This window comes from Erithacus rubecula (genome assembly GCF_903797595.1).
Source record: "Erithacus rubecula genome assembly, chromosome: 1".
In the NCBI taxonomy this organism is placed as follows: domain Eukaryota; kingdom Metazoa; phylum Chordata; class Aves; order Passeriformes; family Muscicapidae; genus Erithacus; species Erithacus rubecula.
The window spans coordinates 27,941,526-27,961,354 of record NC_136658.1 but is presented as its reverse complement, the minus strand read 5'-3'; the positions used below and the strand labels follow the sequence as shown (position 1 = coordinate 27,961,354).

General features: G+C 46.6%; 1 long non-coding RNA gene across 2 annotated transcripts; it reads left to right on the top strand.

Annotated features, from left to right (window-relative positions):
- The first annotated feature begins 18,763 nt into the window (after nucleotides 1-18,763).
- Nucleotides 18,764-19,444, top strand: LOC306803626. 2 transcript variants are annotated; one of them, XR_013774652.1, is made up of 3 exons: nucleotides 18,764-18,874; nucleotides 18,994-19,086; nucleotides 19,408-19,436. It is a non-coding gene; the product is annotated as an uncharacterized lncRNA (long non-coding RNA). The 2 variants fall into 2 exon arrangements; XR_013774651.1 differs by having other exon boundaries at nucleotides 18,801-18,896; nucleotides 19,408-19,444.
- Nucleotides 19,445-19,829: the final 385 nt, after the last annotated feature.

Here is a 19,829-nt window from a genome sequence, read left to right as displayed (position 1 = left end):
CAGGTTTCTTTAGCATAATAATGGGAAAAATTCTTTAAACTGGGACAGTAAGGGAATAACCCCCAACCCTCAACATTATCCACCTCAAAGTTTTCCCATGCCAACATGCTGCATCAAATTAAAATCTTTAAATCATATACATACATGCAGTTACAGATACAGGCACAGTATCATAGATAGCTCACCCTAGAACAAGGTCCCCTTGGGGTATGCATCGGGTCTCTCCATCCTTTTGCATCACCCACCAAGTGCAACCTGGTCCTTGAGAGAAAACCACCCCACGAACAGGATTGTCTTTGCTGGAAGCAGAGTTCACCCAGACAGTTTTCCCTAACATGCCTCTCAGGTGTACCACTGGAACCTTATCTCCATCTGCTGCTCCCAAGGGCTCTGACTGGGCAGGGCCTGCTCGGTTAGTGGAACCTCGGGTATTCACTAACCATGTGGCCTTTGGTAGATTGATCTCCCAGTTCTTGAAAGTTCCCCCACCAAGTGCCTTTAAGGTGGTTTTAAGCAGACCATTGCACTGTTCGACTTTCCCAGCCGCTGGTGCATGGTAGGGAATATGGTACACCCACTCGATGCCATGTTCTTTAACCCAGGTGTTTATAAGGCTATTTTTGAAATGAGTTCCATTGTCTGACTCGACTCTCTCAGGGGTACCATGCCTCCAAAGGACTTGCTTTTCCAGGCCCAGGGTGGTGTTGCGAGCAGTGGCGCGGGGCACAGGTGAAACACTAATCTTAGAAAATTAGGATTTTAGTTACCTTGCTGAAAGCAATTAAAAATTAGAAGGGAGTAGTTATCTGAAACTTAAATAATAAATTGTCTGTCATTTTATGTTTGCTCAGCTGTGCTTACAATGGGAAAAGACAAAACTAGGAAGCAGAACCAAAGGAACATGGACAATGCAACTAGACACCCATTCTTTGGAAAATTGGGCTATCCCCAGAAATCATTTGTATTGTCAGTGATAGAAAATGTCAAGAGTTTAAGGTGAGGAAGACTTGCCTTACTTCCTGCTTTTAAGAACTCTCCCCACAAAAACGACCTCAGACTTAATTTAAGAAGTCAATTACACATGCTTAATAGCTATTCAAGCTAATTATCATAGGAAGCAGGGAATGGGAGGGGCTGTTATTATGAATATGTATTTATTTGAATCCTTTCCTAATAAATAGACTTTGTGATTGTTTTGGTTTGGGACAAAATTAGGGGAAAAACTTTTCCAAAGGAGAGCCTTCCAGAAACCAACTACCCAGAACTCCTCCCCCCTCCTCCTACTGGGTTTGGGAAAGAACTTCTTCAGAGGGAAAAGTGGAAAAAACTTATTTATTTTATCAAACACACAAAAAGAAACACTTTTTAACACAAAGGAAAAAAAACCAGCTACAGATGGCAAAGGAATTTGTTACTTGTCTGACTATTTGTAACTTTTAGAGCGGCTCCGATGTCGGGGAGGGCAGGAACGCGTATGTCTTTTTTATGACCGAGTCTGGGATCTTCTTGATGTTTTCAGCTCAGGTGATGTTTTTTAGCTACTAAGGAAAGAAAAAAAAATGCGAAAAGACAGCAAAATAAGCCAAGCAAAAACAGAGAGCAGCAGCTAAAGCAGCAAAAGTCGGGGGTGGGGAGAGTACCAGCAGGGAGCAATACAGCACCCCCAGCCAGCGGCGGTGGCTGATGGGGGAGGGTGCCGACGAGCTGCTAGCCAAACAAACTTTTTACATGATTTGGGGCTAACATCAACCCAGGACAGTGATCACCTGTGATTTTGCAGTGCGTATTAGAGAATTATCTCACACTGCTGCCCAGCGCTGAATAAACATACATTTTCTAACTTTAAATTGTTATAGAGTCTTTTGTCCGTCACAGTTGAGTATCGGTATTAGACCAATACTCATATTTTGATAATTCACAAGGTAGGTCTCCGACCATCCGGCGGTGGCATCCACCATGGTCAGCACTTAGCGCTTGCCTTGGCGGGTTTGAGGCAGTGTGATATAGTCAATCTGCCAGGACTCTCCATTTAGACCACTGCCCCCCCATATCAGAGGGGCTTCACCTGCTCGGCTTGCTTGATGGCAGCACACGTGTCACAGTCATGAATAACCTGAGAGATGCTGTCCACAGTTAGATCCACCCCTTGGTCTCGTGCCCACTAATAGGTAGTGTTTCTCCCTTAATGACCTGAGGCATCATGGGCCTATCGAGCTATGAACAATTCTCCCTTGTATCGCCAATTTAAATCTATCTTTGACACCTCTATCCATGCAGCCTGATCTACCTGCTCATTGTGCCGGTGTTTGTCATTAGCCCAACTCTTGGGAATATGGGCATCCACATGACGGACTTTCACGGGGAGCTTCTCTACGCGAGTAGCAATGTCTTTCCACTCATCAGCAGCCCAGATTGGTTTTCCTCTACATTGCCAGTCAGCCTTTTTTCCACCTTTCCAGCCAATCCCACATAGCATTGGCTCTACCATCCATGAATGAGTGTAAAGGTAGAGCTTTGGCCATTTTTCTCTCTCAGCAATGTCCAGGAGCAGCTGAACAGCTTTGAGTTCAGCAAGTTGACTCGATCCACCTTCTCCTTCTGTAGCTTGTGCAACCTGTTGTGTGGGGCTCCATACGGCAGCTTTCCACTTCTGGTTCATCCCCACAATGCGGCAGGAACCGTCGGTGAAAAGGGCGTAGCGTGTTTCATCTGCTGGCAGTTGGTTGTACAGTGGAGCTTCTTCAGCCTGGGCCACTTGCTTCTGCTCCTCTTCATCAGCAAGACCAAAATCTTCACCTTCTGGCCAGTTTGTAATTATCTCCAAAATCCCAGGTTGATTCGGGTTACCAATACGGGCGCACTGCGGGATGAGGGCAATCCACTTGCTCCATGTGGCGTCGGTGGCATGGTGAGTAGAGGGAACCTTTCCTTTGAACATCCAACCCAGCACTGGCAGTCGGGGTGCCAGGAGAAGTTGTGCTTCTGTGCCAATCACCTCTGAGGCAGCTTGAACTCCTTCACAGGCAGCCAAGATTTCCTTCTCTGTGGCAGTGTAATTGGCTTCAGACCCTCTGTAACTTCTGCTCCAGAATCCCAGGGGTCAGCCTTGGGTCTCACCAGGCACCTTCTGCCAGAGGCTCCAGGACAGACCATGGTTCCCAGCTGCAGAGTAGAGCACATTCTTTACCTCTGGTCCTGTCCTGACTGGGCCAAGGGCCACTGCATGAGCGATTTCCTGTTTGATCTGGGCGAAGGCTTGCTGTTGTTCGGGGCCCCAGTGGAAATCATTCTTCTTGTGAGTGATCAGGGCTCACAATGTGGCTGTACTCAGGGATGTGCATTCTCCAAAAGCCTATGGCACCTAGGAAAGCTTGTGTTTCATTCTTGCTTGTTGGTGGAGACATTCCAGTGATCTTATTGATGACCTCAGTGGGGATCTGGCGCCGTCCATCCTGCCACTTCACTCCCAGGAACTGGATCTCTCGGGCAGATCATTTGACTTTGCTCTTTTTAATGGCGAAACCGGCTCCCAGCAAAATCTGGATGATCTTCTCTCCTTTCTCAAATACCTCCATTGCTGTGTTCCCCCACACAATGATGTCATCGATGTACTGCAAATGTTCTGGAGCATTTGTCCAGTGCAGCCTGGATCAGTCCATGGCAGATGGTGGAGCTGTGTTTCCACTCCTGGGGCAGTGAGTTCCAGGTGTACTGCACGCCCCTCCAGGTGAAAGCAAACTGAGACCTGCACTGCTGCCAAATGAATGGAGAAGAATGCATTGGCAATGTCAATGGTGGCATACCACCTTGCTGCCTTGGACTCCAGCTCGTACTGGAGTTCCAACATGTCTGGCACGGCAGCGCTCAGCGGTGGAGTCACTTCATTCGCATGATAATCCACAGTTAATATCCATTCTCCATTAAATTTGCTCACACAGGCCAGATGGGGTCGTTGATGAGTTAGTGGCTCCTGCTGACCACCCCTTGGCTCTCCAGCTCACGGATCATCTTGTGGATGGGAATCACAGTATCCTGATTTGTCTGGTACTGCTGGTGGTGCACTGTAGTTTTGGTTTCACGTGCTTGGGCAGAGGCGTGGCTTCCCCTCAGGGAAAGCTCCATGTGGCCCAGGAATTGAGGGGGCAGTCCTGTCTCCAGGGGCTTCTCCTGTGAGCTGCTGGAACCAATCAGAGATCTGATTTGATGATGGACAGCTCGAGAAACCAATGAAAAGTTATTTCGCTACCACAAATCACAGTGGATCAAGTGCTGGGAGGCTTTTTCGGCTTCCAGCCTCCAAAGGAGCAGGGCTCTCTGGCCGGGGCCCTGGCCCAGCATCCCGGCCTGGCACCGGCTCTGCAGGGGACCTGGCTTGGCTCAGCTCAGCTCTCCACGTGCCAGAATAGGTGTCCAGCTGACTGCATGGCTTCTTCACCCTCTGGATACAATTTTAACTTCTTAATGTCTGAATAAGATTGTCAATACCCTGAGCTCCCCTAAATGAGAAGGGATAAAGAATGAAGTCTACAGAGGTTGGCAGAATGAAGATAAAGTTCCTGATGGGGAGAGATGGAAAAGATGCAACTGATAAGTAGCTGAAAACCCTTTTTTTGTGGGGCTATGAGGGATTGTGACTTCACTAAAATTCCTTTAAACTGTGAAATACAGTTGTGGAGGATGGGTGCTTGAGATAAAGACTTTTTTGCCTCGGGGAAATTGGAGCTCTCTGTTTTGGGACTAGAATATAAACAGAGACATTTGATAGAGAAGGAGATGAAGAGAATTTTGTTTTTCAGCAGCCTGCCTTTAAAAGTGGTACCCCATGTGTGCATCGTAACCCATAACACAGCTCTGGAAAGACTGTGGGGAATGAGAGGAAAATTCTTTGTTCTGTAGGTCCTGGGTGGATGCAGACTGTGAAGGTGAAGACACCCCCTAAGTCTAAAGCAGAAAAAGGAACTTTTCTCTCTTAAGTGAACTGAAATGATTATTTGAGTGGATAACTGACTAAAGAGTTCTCTGTATGTGGTTGTTAAGAAATGTAGAATGAAGGGAGGAGGGAATAATCTAGGAATCTTATTCTGAATTATTTTTTGGTATTATTAATAAATTTTTTCTTGTACCTTTTTTTTTTTAAGTTTTAAGCCTACGTTGTCTTTACTCCTAAATCCTATCTCTAAAAGAAATTAAACATTTTAAATTGGCAAACCCTTTAGTCACACAGTGACGATTGTTAAGATGGCAATTGGCACCTGTTGCTCTGTCACTTTCAGGAGTCCTACTGCAGAGGGGTTTTCTAACAGTCCAGGCAAGGTGTTCAACTGCTTAATGCTCTCTGCCACAACAGCAGCTATTCCAAAAGCCCACCTGAACCCCTTTGGGTCTTTGTAATAGCTATTCTGGAGGAATTCACAGTGTCTCTGGGCCAGTTACAATTGGATGTTTCTGCCACCTCTTCTTAGTCAGGCTCACTTCCAGCAAAGTCAATTCCTGTCATCCCTTGTCACCCCAACAATGGAAACAGGTTATTCCCCCACATGTTCTGATGGTATCAGGGTGCCCTGTGAACCAGGATCAACTAGCACTTTATGTTTCTGTGGCTTTGATGTGCCAGGCCATCTCACTCGCACTGTCCAATAGATCCCATGCCTCTCCCTGGTTAGAGGCAGGGCCTCTCTAGTCCTGGTTATTATTCCTTTCCTGGGCATACGAATTGGAGGTTTCTTCCAGGGGTTCCAACAGATCATCCTCCTTGCTGTAATACCCTGCACATTGATCGTGGGAGGTTGAGGCTACCTTCATTTTAGCGCAGTTCCCTCGGTTAGCATTCCCCTCCCTGAGCTGACGCACCCGTGCTGCCAGGACAGAAGTGGGTTTCCCATCCTATTTTCCCATGTCTTCCCCATGGTCTCACAGAAAGAACCACAGGTCAGCTCGTGGGGTGTATCCTCTCTCCCTAGCTGGGGAGCATTGGGCTCTAACTTTGGGGCCTGTGATTCACACTGGTGCTGCACTGATCTCCCTCATCTCCCCCCTCATCGCACCTCTCAACCCTCTCATTTCCTGCACCTCCTCTTGGATGTCCTTGACCACGGCAGAGACATGGGCCTGCATCGGGCCATTCACCATACTGTCAAAATTTCTAAGCTTGTTGGCAACAGAACCCACTGTCTCTTGGTGGTTATCAGCATTGATCATTGCAATGAAGGTGGTATATTGAGATGGCCCCAGGGTTGCCAAATTCCACAGCATCTGCCCTGTGCACCTGAACTTGTCAGGGTCATTGTCATGCTATCCATCCCTCCCAAAGAGTACCTCTAATACTGCCACTTCTCTCAGCTGCTGGATCCCTTCCTTGAGGGTGTTCCAGCACATTCTATGGTAGGGCTCCTGCATTCTCTCTCTGTGTACAAACTTCTCTCTCACACTCATTAAAAGCCGGTCCCAGAGGGAAAGGAGGCCTTGCTCCCTTATGAATATCTGGTCCACACCTGAGTCCTGGGTCAAGGATCCCAAATACCTTGTCTCAGTACCATATAGTTACACACCTGTTTCCATAAGACCCAAAGTAACCAAGTTGTAAAAGCTTCACAGCCCTGCCGTGCAATGTCTTTTCACAGATTACAGAGACTATTGTATGAGTGGGACCCAGTGATGATTTAAACCTCTGGCTCCCTTGCTGGTTGAAAGGACCCTCCTTGCTGATCCCCATTATCTAGGTGCCTTGTTTTAATCTTAGATTTTCTAGTTTCCACAGAGGCAACTGCTGCTGGCTGTGGCTGCCCCTGTGATCCAGCTGGAACCTGGACAGATACATCATCTACGGGTTCCACTGCAGCACCATTCGACTCTCCCTCTTTAGGGCAGGGAGCACCAGCTGGGGAAAAGTGCTCCTTCAATATCTGGCCTATCTCCTTCACTAGAACCCTCACATACTCTGGATGGTTCATTTCTGCGGTGGGCTGTGGGGCAGGATCTGCATCTGGGACAGCATCTCTAGTACCTGGGGCAGGGTCAGGCTCTGGGGCAGCACCTCTGTTTCCTGGGCTAAGTATCAGAGTTGTTATACAAGCCAATATTCCCTTGTTTCTGAATGCTAAGTAGAACAGGCATATCAGCAACACCAGCCACTGTATGATATCATTAGCATTTAAAGCGGATCTGAACTCCTTAAAAACTGGTGGGGTAGCCTCAAAAAACTGGGTGATGGGTTGGGACAAGATTTCCCCTGCCATCACTTCCTTACAGTAAGTACCACTATTGAAGTAACCCCAGAAACACACAAAGTATGATAGTTCTGGGTCCATGTGGAAACTTTCCAGAAAAAAATTAAAAAAACATGAATTCCTGACCTAATCGACCCACCAAATGAATTGGATAAAGCTACAGTAATTTTGGTGAGGGGGCCTATATTCAAATAAGGGTTTGCAAATGAGAGAGAGATATCTGTGATCACACGGAGACCAAGCCAGATTAAGCTGGACAACATGGTGCAATTTAGCACGCAAAATCTTAGGTAACTCAAGAGCTGTTATTTCTTTTTTCACCCTCCTCGCAATGCCCCTTGCCCCACATTGGGCGCCAAAATGTGTCCTGGTTTGAAGGACAGGTGCCTGCCAATAAAGGCAGAAGCTCCTCCCTGACATAGAGAATGTAAACCCTATCCCTCCTGATTATTATAATTTTTAATCATAAACTCTCAGGCAGAGATAAGGGGTAGGAAAAACTGCTCTTTACTAATATATCTAACTGGACAAACAGAAACAACAGCAGCTATGAAAATTAACAACCGAACAAGCAACTCAGTTCCAGTCCTTTTCCAGCCGCAGACAGACTCACTGCACTCAGTCCCGGTGGTGAAAGGCGTGGCAGGGCCCACACTGCTGTGGAGGTGGCAGAAGGGAGGGGAGGAAGGCAGCAGAGGCAGCTGTGTCCCATGTAGGAGAAAGGGTGGAGGAAGGGCTCTCCGCTCACTGTTTGGGTTTTTGGTGGTAAACAGTGTCCTCAGAGGTAGGAGGCAGGATACAGAGCAGATGCAGGGCAATGTCCGACAGCAGGGAACCTTGGTCCGCAGCGTTCAGAGAGCGTGGGCTGGAAACTGGCAGTCCTGACTTCCCTCAGACCCCAGTGGCAAGTGAAAAGCCCTGGAAGACAGCCCCCCACCTACCCCTTTGTCTTGAGCCATGAAAGAGCCTGGGTATAACCTGGCAGGCTTCCTTAGCATAATAATGGGAAAAATTCTTCAAACTGGGACAGTAAGGGAACAAATCCCAACCCCCAGCATATTGGCAGCTGGTTCCCGTGCCTCACCAACTCACATTACTATAATCCTTTCTAATCAAAACCTGCCCTCTGTCAGTTTAAAGCCATTCCCCCTTGTCCTATCACTATATTCTTGTGCAAGAAATTCCTCTCAACAAGGCTATTTCTACTGCTATAGCATTGACACTTGTACAGATTTGACTTAATTCCACAGGATTCAGTCAATTACACAATCAGATGTGAAGAAGTGTCACAGGTAGCAGTGAGAAAGCAGTTGTCAGCAGAGACTTGTGGTGGTATCAGGGAACTGGAGAAGTGCAATGCTGCAAATGTTCTCCCTTCCCTTTCCTGGTGTCCTGGTCCTCTACAGCTTCACAGTGCAGATGTGTATCTCATGCAGAACTAACTCCTTTTCTGGTGCCACTTGCATTAATGTCCCTTAATGCCTCCTGTGTTAGGAACATGGCCACTGTGCTCTTCCCAGGCTTTTTGGGCCTGAGATGCTTCTCCCCCCCTTCCATTTCTTCTTTTCCCAGTTCCAAGCATCACCTTTCCTTCCAATTCCTACTTAAGCTATTTCTTTACACAATTTCTCTCTCTTTGCATCTGCCTCCTCCCATTCCCTACTGCGTCTGCCTAAGCCCAGTACTTTGGCTGTGAGCACAACAGCACAATTTCCTTCTGTCCCCCAAGTCACACATTTAGACCCAGAGTGAATGTGCCTCCCCTGGAGACCCACTGCTGGACCCACTGCTCCCTGGACAAGTCTTCTGTTTTAAGGAGTTTTATGTGGTTCAAAACTCGTCCCTGCAAAGCAGCATTTTAACCACTTCCATCAGAGTTTATTTTCATGGTGACTTTTTTTCTCCACTGTGTATTTGCATGCATCTGCCTTCCAAGGATTTAATCTTCTCTGATTTTGAGATAATTTCCCCAGTTCCCAGATCACTGTCATCCCAGCTTGTTCCTGGCCTCTTGGCTGTTCCTTGTCAAGTTTTCATGGCAGTTTCTGCTCTTTGACTTGTTAATTTTTTTCTCCCCATTAGGCTCTGTATTTTGCATTAGTGGAATGAAATAATCCATGCTCTGCCTCCTTCTGACCACAGCCTGAAAAACAGGATAGGGAGGAAAAGAAACACAGGAAACCAGAGGTGCTCCACCTTATGACCTGGTAGTGTCCTCTCATGTCATAGAATGGCTCTCTATCTTCCTTGAGAGTTTGTCCTGACAGAAGCCCTGGCTGAGCCTTTGTTCCAGAAACATGCAGAGATGAGCCCTCATGGAGCCAGTTCCTGCCTGGTCTACCAGGCTGCTCATTTGAAGAAATGGGGAGCAGTAGTGACAACCCATCCTCCTGGCCCTGCAAATGAGGGCTTCCCATCTGACCTAGAAACCAGGCTCTGCAGTGCACAGCTCTCCCAACACCAGCCTGGGCTGCTGGCCTTGGCCTTGGGGCATTTAGCACCATTCCCATGCCTTTCTGGCTTTTGCCATGCAAACTCCCTTTGTGCCTCCCTCTGCAATAACTCTTAGCATACAAACAGGACAAGGAGCAGATTTCCTGTCTTCCCTCCTTCAGCCAGAGCCATGCCAGCACAGGCAGGGTCAGACCTGCTGTGGTGAAGCTAGCTGAAGGTGCTCAGCCCCTGAAGGACAGAGCTGACCAGTAGGTTCCTCTGCTGGGTGTCCACTCTGGGGTCAGCCTGCAGTCAGCAGCAGCTCCTGCTGGGTCAGGACACAACCCCCTCACCCTTGGCTGTAGGAAGAAGGCAGATTTCCATGTGGGACTGATGTCTGTGGGAATAAAGCAGGAGGAGAACAAGGGTGATGATTCATCCTGGGAGTTTGGTATGAATGAGGATCTGGAAGAGTCTGTCTCCATGTCCCTCTGAGCCCTGAGACTCTGTGTCCTGGAGCTCATCATGCCCCGGAAGGACTGACAATATATTGAGTCCCAACATGTCAGAATCACTGCAGACAAAGGGACCTCAGCCTCTATATCCCCATGAGCCTCTATATCCAATGAGTTCAGCCTCATTGCAGAGTGAGAGCCAGCAGAGCCCATTTCATCCTTGGATCTTCCATAACGTGTCTCACAAAGCTCCATGCAAAGGAAACTCCAGTGTTATCCTGGATTGTTTGTCCTTTACTACTGAAAACAAAGCTCAGAAACTGCAGCACAAGTTGCAGAGCCTCACAGCTGCCTTGGTGAGCTGCCCTTACACACTTCTGGGGCTCAGGGCTGTGGGGCTGGTTTTCAGGCCTGTGAGAGGGCAAAGCAAGAAGGCACATTGAGTACAACTTTCTCAGGCATTAATTCTCTCTTCCTGTATTGTCCCTTCTGCCAGCACTTCTGTGGTACTTTCTGCCTTTGGCTTTGATAGTATTTGTTCCAGTCTGATTGCCTTATGTCATTGTTGCAGGTAAGTCTTTTCCTTCAAATCATTTGGAATTTAAGAAAAGTAGAAAGCAGGTCTGCTCAGGGGATCCAGGTTAATGGAGAAACTGCCATCAACCAGTGAGGGAGAACATCCTCCAGCAAGTTCATTTCTGAACATGGGTACATTGCTGTTCTTTGTACTTGAAAGTCTCTCCAGACTTACCATCCACTTCATGTAGGTCAGATGGCCTGGACTGCAGCAAAGTGATGAAGTAGAAGTGTGAATGCAAACAGCCTTGTGAATTGAATAACTGCAAATATTTGGGGCATTTGCCCCAAACTACTGCTGTTGAAGAAGAACATGACCATCAGCCTAACAGTGACCAAGAATTAGGGAAAGGCTTCTAAGGCACACAAGAAACAGTGTGAAAACATAGTTTATATGACAAGCAAGAACAATGTAGAGAGAGATGAGAGAGAAATGGGAAGGAAGGAAGAGTGGCCCTGGAGCTCAGGATGCTCTGCAGCTTGGCCACCTCTGCCTGTAAGAAGCTCCTTGGCAGCTCAGTGCTCTGGGTGGACCTTGCTCATGCAATGAGGTGTGCAGCAGGCACAGACCCACAATTCTGCTGTGTGGCAATGTGAGCCTGTGCTTTCACCTGTGCTTCACAGGCTGCTGGAAGAGGTGTGGATGCTCACGAACCCTACATGTCCAGCAGGAAGTGTGTAGGACCAGAGGAAGCCCTGCTTCCCCAAAGGGGATGTGTTCTTGCAGCTGCATTTTCCTGGTTGCCCTGGTGGGCGACTGGAGGTGATGTGTGAATGTGTTTTTATGTGGCAAGAGACATTGTGAGTATTACTTACAGAAAGATGTTTAGAAATGGAGAGTCTGATCATGCCTGCAGCCTGTTGTGAACACAAGAACAGAATCAGAGGATGTCTTCTACAGAGAACTCAGGCTTGTGCTCACTTGTAAGCAGTTCTCTGCCCTTATTTTCTAATGCTTCTGCTGAAATGGCTTGTTGCTATTGCTATGAGCAGTGTATCATCTCAGCCTATTCAGAAGACAGTGAGAACCAGTGTCATTGGATACTGCTGGGAACCAGGGAAAAGCAGCCTTGAAGCCTTGGGTTTCCCAGCCTGCTCAAAGACAAGAAATTTTAACAATTATTAAACACCTGCTGGAGACGTGTACTACGTGATGTTTTGCAGAAAACATGTTTACAAAGAGGTGTTGCCTTCTTGGGCCAATGAGCTTTTTCTATTCAGTTTTGCACGTACTACCCTATATATATGTGTAGTGTTTCTTTAAATAAAGCTCACTTCTGCTTCTCTATTATTCAAAGAGCTATGTTGCATTATCATTTCCGTGGCTCCTATAGCCAAAATGCAAAAATTCAGTTGGAATTCCTTATCCTTATGGGTATCCTTAGGGACACTACCAGGCAGGAGTTTCATTTGAGTTGCCTTGTGAAGTGCTAGAATCACCTAATAAAAAAGCTGTATATTTTTTATGCCAGACCATGGAAAACTTTATGATCAGTCATGCAGGGAGAATCTGGCACTGTGATCCTTTCTGGCCTCTATCCCCAAAAATACATGGCATATGGAACCTCTGCCCAATGCTCCATTTCTCCTCCAGGGGAACCCAATCAAAACAGTGTTAGCAAGTTGTCTCTTGTGCTCTGGATTTCTGGGTTCACGTTGCACATGAGAACTGTCTGGACTGAGCTACTGATACACTTTCCTTCATTTTTGGTTCCCTTTTGCAGGCTGTGCTCTGTGGGTTTAGCCCTTTGCTGGCAAATGTCACATATATGTGCCCATGTATATCTTTTCACACACATGGATCCTAAGGAGGAAAGAGCATGCAGCAGACAGAGCAGGCCCATGTATGAGCTGTGAAAGTGCCTGAGGCTGTGCAAAGGGAGATTGTTGTGAGCTGCAATGATGCTCCCCTTCATTGTTTTACTTTTACTTTTGATATCTTAAGTTTAATGTTTCTGTTCCGCTTGGGTGTGCTTTTCCTTTGTGCTTGGGAGATGAAGATAATATAGTCCAATTCCAAACTAGGGACTCAAGGACAGTTTCTTTCAACTTCAAGCACTAAACCATAAACAATGTGAAAGGAGGGCAGGCCAGCAGCACAAGCAAGGATGATGAAACTTCACAATTTGAGACTATTAATTGGACAGTTGACTCCTGTATGCAAATGGACTGAAACTATAAAGATGTGAGATCTCGTGACCAAGCCCTTTTCTTCCATCATGGAGCCATCCAGGGCAGGGGCCAAGACTGTGGCCTGGTACTGCCAGGGTGTGGCCTCTGAAGGACTCTGAATAAATACCCATTTTATTCCCCTTAACACTGTGTAGCTTCTGTCCCAGCTCTGCTAGGCGTCAGAACTGTTGACTCTGCCAGAATAGGTGAGGCATCTAGAAAACTCCTGGACTGAATCCCTGCCCCGGCAGCCTCGGAAAGGCCCAGCAGAGGTCCCAGGTATCAGAGCCAAGAACCCTGGGAACAGGGGCACATGAAGTGACCAAATAAAGAGTATTCTGTTTGTTCAGCATCTGGGGTTAGGTGCTACGCGCTTTTGTAAATTGCAATTTTGTAAATTGTAAATTTGTTTTGGGTGAACCTTAGCATTCTAGTTCGAATTCTTTTGCTCTTTATCCATGGGTGAGAAGGAAAGCCCTTTTAAAGAGTAAGTTTTAAATTGTCGTGCTGGTGGCCTGAAGCCAAGAGGTGGTGCAGCTGATTACCTTCTGTGCTGTGGCTCTGAGGGTTGTGAGTTCTAATCTCAACTCTTTGTGCTTTTTGCTCTTTATTTTTGGGTGTTAGAATGGGTTGTGTATTCTTTTCAAAAAGTGATAATGGTAGTATTCCAAGAGATAACCCTTTGGGGTTAATATTGAAAAACTGGGTGCATTTAATTGGGGAAGAGTCTATGCTTTTTAAATCAAAACTTATTAGACTGTCAGAGAAAACATGGCCAATGTATGACCTAGATAATGGAGAAACATGGTCTAAATTTGGGAGTTTAGACCAAAAACTAATATGAAGTTTAATATCCCAAATACGCAAGACAGATTTTTTGAAGAGAGTTAGAGTATGCTCGGCTTTATGGTATTAGCATGTGAGCAGAACCTAGATAAGAAGAAAGAACATATATTAGTCTTAAAAGGTAAAAAGAAGAGCCAGCTTGCAGTAGTGTATATAAAAGTCCAGAGGAGGCAGAGATGGACCTGGTTGTGCCTGCATGAGAACAGGATTGGTCCAGCTGCACTAGGGCACGGGCTCAGGCCAGGCAGGGGATCAGGCCAGAGACACGCACCTCCTCCAGCATCCCCACAAAGAGGGGCAAGGTTGGGGTACAACTCAGATGGGGCCCCCTTCAGTGAAGGAGGAGAAGGCTGGCCTTGGCAGCAATGGACATTGCCCCTGCCACCATCTCCAGCAGCATCTAAGGGGTCGGGAAGCGGGGGAGATAGCCAGTGTGTGCAGCCCTCGGCACTGCCCCAAGAGGATGGGTCACAGGCCAAAACCTTCTACTGAGAGTAGGGGCCAGGGGAAGGGCCTTTTACAAAGAAGGAAAAGAGGGAATGCCCCATAGCGGGAGTGACACCTACTCCGTTCTCAGGCCTGTGAGAAACCATGGCAACCCCCAAGGCCAGGGAGCTGCCGCAGCTGCCATCAAAGATTGCAGACACACAGCTCGGGAGCAGTGTCACAATAGGTATTGCATGATGCTTTCTAGGATGGGAACTAGCCAAGGTAGACTCTTTGCTACAACAAATTCAGACAGCTCTTACTGAAATGACTCTGAGGGGAAGTAGAGGATGTTGAAATGGACGAGATTACTGCTGCCTTAACAGGCAAAAGAGAGGAAGGATAGCAAGAAAGACCTCCGAGGGCATAGCCCAATTGCCCACTGTTCCAGATCAAAAAGGGAGAGAGGAAGAGAACCAATTTTGTAAGCCCCCTAAGAACAAGCCCTCATAGAGCTAGTGCAGTGGAAAACTATCATGGGGAAACTATAAAGAGAATTCAGATCAAGTGGCAAAATTAATAGAACAGGTTATTAACTCACAAAACCCTAGCTGGGCAGATTTGACTTTATGCTATCTTTCCGGCGAGCTCAGAAGAGGAGGACCTCCGGTCTGGGGCCCATGTGGTGAAAATGCAGGGGAGCCTGGAGCTCTGTGATCAGGCATGGACCGGCATCTCCAGCCGGTTCCACTCCAGCCTCCTACCTCTGATGACACAGCTGACCACCAGAAACCAAACGGTGAGCAAGGAGCTGTCCCTTCCAGCCTGCTTCCACCTGAGACCAACGTGGCCGCTGCCACCCCCTCCCGCTCCTGCCGCTTCTCTGAAGCTGCTGGGCTTTGCCCCGTCTGCAGCACCGGGACCAGGCGCAAGAGAGCATGCCTGCAGCTAAAGAAAGGACTGGAACCAAGTTATGTCTTCTTTTGTTTAATAACTGCTGTTGTTTCTGCTTGTATGGCTAGATATTAGTAAAGGGCTGTTATTCCTACACCCTTATCTCTGCCTTAGAGTCCTTGATTCAAACAACTATAATAGTTGGGAAGGAACGAAATTAAATTCTCTATTTCAAAGAGGAGCTTCTGCCTTTATTAGTAGACACTTCTCCTTCAAACCAGGACAATACATTACTTGATCCCACTGAGAGACAAATGGTCAATAAAGCCATCACTGGAGGGGACCATAGCCAGTTGATACTTCAAGGTACGGTCACTCAGATATTTCCCATTGAGAATCCTGGGTGGGATCCAAATATACCAGAACATACGGCAAGGCTAAAACGATATCCAGGTCTTGTGGTATATGGGTTAAAACATGGTGTACCTAAAGCTATAAATTGGTCAAAGCGTTATGAAGTGAGACAAAATTATGATGAATCACTCTCTGATTTTTTAAACAGGTTAAGAAAAGCCACTATCAAATATACAGATCTGGACCCTGAATCAGCTGGTGGTAAAGCACATCTGGTCTTGTTGTTTATGGGTTCAGGCTGCAAATGATATAAGAAGGAAGCTGCAAAAGATAGAGGGAGTCCAAGATATAGAGAAACTGCTAGAAGTTGCCTGGAAGGTGTTTGGAGATAGGGGTCCAACTGAAAGGGTTAAACCCCAACCTAGTAAGAAGGCAACTCAGGAAAAATCACCCAACAAAGCTTCCCCTACAGATAAGGACCAGTGTGCATACTGTAAAAAGTGGGGACATAGGAAAAAGGACTGCCCACTGTTAAAGGACAAAACCTCAGTGTGGAGGAACTCCAGCGAGGGAAATATGCAACCAATCAGTGTGATTGATAAAGCATAGTTTGATTTATTGAAGGCACCATCTATATTTATAATCCAAAATACAATGAGTAAGCATATTTAGCATAATTTAATTGGTTTCAGGTACATACGCCTCTCCTACTATTGGCTCTTGCAAGCGTGAGAAACCACCCTTCTACTTTTTCAGCTATATCTGTATATGTGCTTTTTAGCAGCAAACCTACTGCATCGATTCTCTATATAGCAACAAACTAACCATCTCTTCCTTCTCTCACATCCTCTAGCTGCAGTAGTATCAATTTCATGAATAGGCTGCCATAGCCTGACCTTGCTAATACGTGCACTTTAGCAGCCAGATTCTTCCCATGAATCCTCAGACGAGCCATTTTCATGGCCTGCTAATAAGGCCTCAGCTGAGCCATGTCGGTTACTTGCTAATCAAGCCTCAACAATTTCCGCTTTTTCATTTTGTGCGATAAAAGCTCGATTCATAACTGATTCTGCTATGTGTTCCATACTACGCCGCAAACATTGTAAAATGCAAGGAATAAACAAAAGGCCTACCACCAAAATGATTGCCACTATAATAAGTTGCTGAAGCAATGAAGTTAACCATGGCCCCAAATGTAAAGACTTCAACCAATTAGTCAATCTTAACCCAGTGTTTTTTTCTGCAAATGATTGGTTAGCTCTTGCAGCTTGCTCAACTGTGTATGAATAGAGACAGAATGATCAGAAAGGTTCATACAGCACATCCCTTCAAAGTCCTCACATCTATGGCCCTGTGCTAAAAGTAAAAAAATCTATTGCTGCTCAGTTTTGTAAGGTAGCATGTCGAACAGAATCAACATCAGTTAATAGCTGGGAAAGAGCTATAGAGGTTGCATTGGTCTGTTTTGCCAGTCAAGCAGCCAAGCTTATTAAGCTGGCCCAAAGCTCCTGCACTAGCTATGCCTGGCAGTAAAAAGAGATGCTGCAACAATTTGTTCCTGTTGACGCAAAAATTGTACATTTATCCTGACAGTCGAGGCTTAAAGGCATGAGGCTACTTTTAGGTGCGAAGGTGTTTCCGATGGCCTGTAAGATTCATTGATGTATTGGGTGTAAGCAAAGTAAAGCCTTCCTAATGTACATGGACCCCCTCTTAATCTGGATGGCATACCTGGCCAAGCTCTATCTCCACAAATCAAAAATATTCCTGGAGGTAAGGCAATAGGGGTATTTGCAGACACTGAAATGTTGGCAGAGGTATAATTACACCATTGTGAGGCATTCCGATACACTGGGAGGGTTGCATTTACCAACACCGTGTAATTAAGTCCTGGTTGTTGTAAGGACTTACCAGAGTAATTAAAGATCACACAGGCATCGGCTCGAATGGACCCAAGTAATTCCAACTCTTGGGGTTCTAATGCTGCATGCCCTAAGTAGGGCACCCATTGATCCCAAGAATCAACATTGTTTTTTGGACCCGTAATGTTGCAGGTTGGAATGTTGCTGGGGCATGGCCAAGTATCAAGAGGCATACCAAATAAGGAGTGGAAAAAGGATTGCCTGGTGATGCTAAGGACAGGCAGATGGCATCCTTCTTAGTTTTGTTTGCTAAGGTAACCCAGATATTAGTTTTAGGTTGTGCTGGGGCCTGTACTGGTACCCATGTGTGTACTGGGAGGATGCAGAGATATTACTGCCAAGATTAGGCCATCGGTGCCTCCTAACAGCAGCATCCCACTCCTCCTCTCTTATATTACAGTGTTGTGAAATGCCTGTATCTCGAGAACAGATGACCCTGAGTGCTACCATAGCAAGGCAGCACCTAATTTGTTTGATAGTGTACAGAAGATACCAGCGTACTAACAGTCGATACCTGTTTTCTCGATTATCAAAAACAAGTTCAGCAGCTCCTTGTGATCGGTTCTTAGTTTCGTTTTGAGCGTCTCACTGCCAGGTACCTCTATGGAGGTCCCACCTACACTGCCTGCATACAGGTTGCCACAAATACGATTGATGTACCCAGAGTTTTTGTTTACACCTTCCACAACAGATTAACACCCAAGCACCACTCCCACACCCCTTAACACAGTTTAAACATTGCCTTCTCCCAAGTCCAATACGGTCACAAACCCTTGAGGGTTCCTGAAGAGCAAATGTCTTTAAATTAAGAAGGGTTGTCCACTCAATTCTTTCCCTTAGAAGGCTCTGGAGTTGGAGCACCAGCGGCTGTACTGCTAGATAGTCCCTCAGGCGTTCTCTCTCTTGATGTGTCGGGAGTGGAACTATCTTCAGCCAGGGTTTGCGTGGTGTTGCCATCAGTCACTGGTCGGATCCATTTGCTGGGCACCCAAATAGGTCCTGTAGGGGTAATGACACCCATGTAACCTTTACCCAGATATTGTACCTCACCAGGACCTTGCCATGTTCTTGTTTTGGGATGTCGGTACAAAACCTTTATTAGGGGCTCCTTTTGGATCTTGTGTTGTTCGCCTACTATGAATTACAACTGGAGGTTCAGTATGACACCCCAAAATGCATAAGTAATTTAGCACAAATAAAGTTTTGGCAAGTAATGAATATACATCCGTTTCACCCTTTAATTTCATCAAGTAATTTTTTTGTTTGCTGTGCTCTTTCTATGATGGCTTGGCCTGTTGGGGTATGAGCAATGCCAGTAGCATGAGAAAAACCCCATTTCTGACAATGAACGACTCTGAATAAATACCCATTTTATTCCTCTTTACACTGTGTAGTCTCAGTTCCAGCTCCTCTAGGCATCAGAAGCTGCAGTTGGGTGAGATCAATCCTGCCATGTGTGTGGCATGTCCTCAGTGGGATGTGCTTCCAGGGGATCTTCTGCTGTCTGACTGGGAAGAGGGTCTCTTTCTGACTGCGATGGCAGCTGTGCCACTGGTTTGGGCCAGGAGAGGTGACAGCTGGGACAATGCTTGGTGTGGAAATGGTGGCAGGAGAGTCAAGGAGCCAGAGATGCTGTGTGAGGAGCTGGCAGGAAGGGGTAATCTTGCTGCTTTTCCTCTCCCTTTGCAGTGGTTCTCTTCTGGCACAGCAGTGAGCAGCCCAGAGCCCTGCAGCAGCAGTTCTCAGAGTGGAAGTGTGACTCAGCAGTGCCACAAGGCACAGGTCAGTGCTCACAATGTCCCCTCTTCCTTGGGGCTAAAGGCCTTCAGGAGGTTGTGCCAAAAAAAGCCAAACCTCATCCACAAAGGACTTTTCGTGACATGAGAATCCCTTACAAGGATTACCATAGCTTTGGATTCACAATGCTCACTGGTCATACCACAAAGCAATGGGAAAAAATGTCTGTACTATCCCTGTTTTTTAAGCAGATTCTGTCAGGAAATATCACCAAGGAAGACATGAGCACTGTCCCTGGAAAAATGGGATCTTTGCAATCACCATCTCTTGTTAGTAGCCTTCATCTCTCTGTCCTCTCCTGCACAGACTGAGGCTGGATGTGCTGCCCAGAGGGCTGGAGAAGGTTTCAAAGAAGCTGCTATTTCCTGTCTTTTGATTCACAGAATTCACAGTGCTCACAGTATGACTACTTTGTAAGAGACTTTCATGATCATCGAGTCCAACACATGCCCTAACAGCTCAAGTAGATCATGGTGCTGAGTGCCACATCCAGTTGTTTTTTAAACATTTCCAGGGATGATAACTCCACAACCTCCCCGGGCAGACCATTCCAGTATTTTATCATTCTTTCAGTGAAAACTTCTTCCTAATATCCAATCTGTATCTCCCCTGTCACAGCTGGAGACTGTGATGATCTGATGAACTGTGCTGAGAGTGAGCAGAACTGCACTGGGATGGGCTCCCAGCTTGTGGTGATCAACAGCAAGGCAGAGCAGGTGGGTGCACAG